Source organism: Malaya genurostris, chromosome 2 (genome assembly GCF_030247185.1).
Source record: "Malaya genurostris strain Urasoe2022 chromosome 2, Malgen_1.1, whole genome shotgun sequence".
NCBI classification, from domain to species: Eukaryota; Metazoa; Arthropoda; class Insecta; order Diptera; family Culicidae; genus Malaya; species Malaya genurostris.
In genome coordinates, this window is record NC_080571.1 from 156,921,543 (window position 1) to 156,926,645 (window position 5,103).

Below are 5,103 nucleotides of genomic sequence, written 5' to 3' on the forward strand. Positions count from 1 at the left end.
GCATCTTATCATTGATTCGTACAAAAATCGTTCTATTTATAAGGTGATTTGTTCAACTCACGCCTACAATGGCCAACAATAAACAACTAACTGATTACATTGCACACAATGCATCTTCTGGTAAACAGTATCAGAACTTTTGATCATGTTTACGGTATAGCTAGAACACTCATATGCGTTCCATCATTGAATCATTTGGCAATCAATAATGTTGATACCCAATTAAGCACGTGGCTCGAAATGACGAACCACATGAATTCACACAAAACAACTCGTTGCGCGCCAAATGATTCATTCAACGATCTAGTATTCCTTTCTTCGACGACCAAACACTTATGCAACTCGTTATGCGCCAAACACCTATCGATGATCTAGCAATCATTGGCGACTTTTTCAGTGGAAAATTCCATTGTTCATACAAAATAACTTTATTGGTTTTTCCCACTTTTCCGGTAAGTTTTCCTAATTTTTTTGATGTACGAACCCGGTGGGGGTAAAAACTGATCAAACAAAAAAAGCACCTCAATCCGTCCATCCGTTCTTACGTGATGCGATTACAAAGAATGATCTCTGCATTTATATATATATATATATATATATATATATATATATATATATATATATATATATATATATATATATATATATATATATATATATATATATATATATATATATATATATATATATTTATATATATATATATATATATATATATATATATATATATATATATATATATATATTTATATATATATATATATATATATATATATATATATATATATATATATATATATATATATATATATATATATATATAAGGTAAAAAGAAAGTAAAAACGTTGTATCTAATTGCCGTAGAATAGCAGCTTCATGTGCTGTGTTTAAGTTGTTTGAAACTATCGATCTCGATTTCATTACTCACGACGGCTCAGTTTAGTTTAGTCCCAACATTGCTTCATCCCTAACTGATCAACGTCAGCAAACCTAGTATCTCACACGTCCTTCATCATACGTACGTTACAAGCTCCGCCGCTTTAGACAAGATTATCCATTAAAATTTGATTTCCAAACAAGAAAGACTCGGATTTACTGGCTCTATCCTTGACTGGTTACACTCGTACTTGACCGGCCGTGAAATGATAGAGAAGATTGGCGATTGCACGACTTCAACTTTCACCGTCAGCTCTGGTGTCCCTCAGGGTATTCATTTAGGACCATTCCTCTTTAATTTATCTAAATGATTTGAATTTCTCGATAGAATGCAAAAAGCTATCTTTTGCAGATGATTTTAAGCTGTTCCACATTATTGAAACCACTGAAGATTCCAATTTATTGCAAATGCAATTGGACAATCTTTCAAACTGGTGTAAAGTCAACAAGATGATACTAAACCCTTCAAAGTGCTCCGTTACCTCCTTCAGTCCCAAACACTTGATTAAGAGTTTCGATTATAATATCTCAAATACAGTTTAGATCGAAGATCGTCAGTCATGACTTTCAAGGAGCACAGACGATTCATTATTTCTAAAGCTTCTAGGCTTCTTGATTTCCTTTTTCGTATTTCCAAGAATTTTAATGATATTTACTGTCTGAAAGCACTTTACTAAAGCTTGATACGCTGGACTGTAGAGTATGCATCTGTTGTTTGGTCACTTTTTTACCTTCGAGACATTCAACGCCTTGCATTAATCCAACGCGAATTCCTCCGTTTTGCACATCGTCGTCTTCCGTGGAGAGACCCATTAAACCTTCCGAGCTACGAAGATCGTTGCAAGCTGATTGACATAGATTTGCTCTCTGTTCGACGTGACGTATGTAAGGTTAGTTTTGTCGCTGATTTACCACAAGCTCGTATAGACACTTAGATATTCATCGCCGTACTCTTCGTTTTCAACCATTTCTTAGAATACCCTCATCTAGAACTAACTACGGTTATTACGAACCTTTGACTAATATGTGCGGCATATAAAAGCTGTTTCTCAGTTATCTGTCTTTATGGATTCTAGTAACAAGAATAGTATATTTAGTATTAGTTTTGTCTCGTCATTGTATAATTTCTAAGTTTTCGTTTTAAGTTATTATGTATTGTTTGAATCATTGAAATCTGTTGATGCAAAAGATGAGGAGGTTTTATGCCTTTTGGAGAGAAAGTTTAACTAAACTAACTCCACTGGGGCTTTTCTTTGCTCCAATTATCGCAGAAAGTAGCAAAGAAACCATTAACAAAACAAAAACAAACTAGACAAGAAATCCTCAATAGAAACGCGAGTTCTTTAGAAATAAATGTACATGGTATAGTACACTTGAAAAACGAGAACAGGCGCAAATTAGATTCATTTTATTTAGGCCCTTATAAAGTTAGAAACATTACTGACCCAAATTGCGAAATAGAACATATTATTTGAAAGTAGTCCATCCTTGTACACAAAAATAGAGTAATAATAAACAAACACGAAAAATGTAAACAAATTAATATCATTATAAACAAATTATTATCATTATTATAACAATACTTGAAGTAAACAAAATACAAAAAGAAAAACAGATACGTTTCTTTTAGATAAATTCTACTCCATTACATTCATCTCCCGAAGGGTAAAGGTGTAACATAACAATTTATCCTATCCTAGCATGATCCGTTCTAATTACACTTCACATTCAATCTCAAACCAAATGCGACATTTCCACGTATTTGGATATCCCGGTCATAAACTTTACAGAAATGCGCATATCGCATTTACCTTGACTTAAGTCCACCGCACAAGCAGTTAGTAATATATTTCATGATGGGTTGCCCTGCTTAAAGCGGAGGTGTATAACCAAATCTATGACATGGCAGCTGGGCCACAGCTGTGAACGTTTTTACCAGTCCTTCTCCATTAGCGTGACACTTTCTCCCTCTCTATGGTTTTGCCTTCCTCATATAGAAAGGCTATGCAATCACTGTGAAAACCGATTTTTAACCGTGGGCCGAATGTTATATACCATTCGACTCAGCTCGACGCACTGAGCAAATGTCTGTGTGTGTGTATGTGTCCATGTGTGTATGTATTAGGTGTACAAGTTTGCTTCCGCCGTTTTTTTTCCAAAATTTAAAGCTTTATTGCGAAAAAAGGCTTACAGATGTATTATTCAAAGTATTGTCCGTCGACAACTTTCTCCCATCTTTCCAGAAATTTTCGGATCCCGGCTCAAAAAAAGGAGTCCTTTTTTGACGATATCCATGAAGCAATCAATTTTTCAGACTCTTCGAAGGATTGAAAATGTTGATCTGCCAGGCCGTGTGCCATCGAACGGAATAGGTGGAAGTCAGAAGGGGCGACATCTGGGGAATACGGCGGGTGGGGCAAGACTTCCCATTTCAGTGTTTGGAGGATGACTTTGTTATGTCGCTCTTGATACTGTGGCCGCTTTTCTTTTAGCGCGCGACTAAGGCGCATCAGTTGCGTTCGGTAGCGATCTCCTGTGATGGTTTCACTCGGTTTTAAGAGCTCGTAGTAAATTGTTGTTCATCTTTGAAGGTTTTTTCTCTTCCACCATCATGTTTGTCTTCGACATCGATATCACCATTTTTAAAACGTTGAAACCACTCCTGACACGTTCTTTTACTCAGAGCAGCATCACCCTAAGTTTCTGAAAGCATTCGATGCGCTTCAGTTACATTTTTTCGAATTGTAATAGAAAAGTAAAACTTCCCGCAAATGGTGAGGTTGTACACCTGATATGTAATATGATATATATATATATATATATATATATATATATATATATATATATATATATATATATATATATATATATATATATATATATATATATATATATATATATATATATATATAAAGATTTGCTAGAATGTTCTATTCAGGTCCGATCTCCGGTTCCGGAACTAAAGCGTGATAGGTAGAAAACAACAAATTTCATTAGTATTTTTTCACAAACGATTGTTAAAAACTGGTACAAATCTCATAAAACTGATCTGATAAATTCTTCTAGTTTGCAGAGCTTGTTAGTTTGTGAGCATAAAAGCTTAATTCGGCCGTACTGGTCCCCCCGTTTCCTGTTCCGGAAGCACCGAAAGTGGTGCAGAAAAACTTAAAAAATAGAACTCACTTCGATTTCTCTGCTATGCTTGAGCCGATTTTCACATATCTTGATTTGAATACAAGCTCTTATTATATTTAAAGCTACTGTGAAATTTCATCCGGATCCGACTTCCGGTTCTGCAGTTACAGGGCGATGAGAGTCAAAGTTTTCAGATCGCCATATAGAAAGCCAATATGTACCACACCGAAAGAAGAAAGAATCATAAAACAAACGATGCGTGCTTTGTTCAATTTCGTATAAACTGGGGGCGATGTGATGTTTCATCCTTTCTTTTTCATATTGTCGACACTGAAGAATGAGATGCCGAACATTCAACTCAGTACCGCAACACTCGCAGTTGGGCGGGTTCTCTTTTTTAAGTAAGAAGGTATGAGTTAACCGGGTGTGCCCAATCCTTAGACGTGTGAGCAGTTGCTGGTCAGTTGGACTGCTACGATCTCTCCATCGGTGCGTGTCGTATTTCACCTCTCTCAGCTTGACGTCTCTCATATTAAACCACTGATTCTCCCATCGGTGGCGTATCGCTTGCTTTGCTACTCTCGCGGCATCTTCTCCGGGAATTGGCACATCGATGACCGGATGCCTTCTGCTCTCATTTGCCAGCCGATCTGCCTCTATGTTTCCGTTGATGCCAGCGTGCCCCGGAATCCAACAGAAATGGATGGGTTTACTTCGCACAATGCGCTCAATCTCCTGTATTCATGGGTGGCGCAATTTTCCTTTTTCGAGGGCCAGCAGGCAGCTAGCGGAATCCGTGAGGATTACCATCTCATTGCGAACGTTCGGTAGGGCAGCTGCCATCTTGATGGCAAATGCCTCTGCGGAGAAAACACTGCAATCTTTCGGTAAATTGTATTTCTGAGCTATCACATTGTTGTAGTATGCAGCCCCTACCGTGTCTTCACATTTTGAACCATCTGTATAGATAACGGTTGAATGTTGGAAACGGTTTTCTAGTAGTTCCCGGACGATAGGACGTGCTTTCTCCGG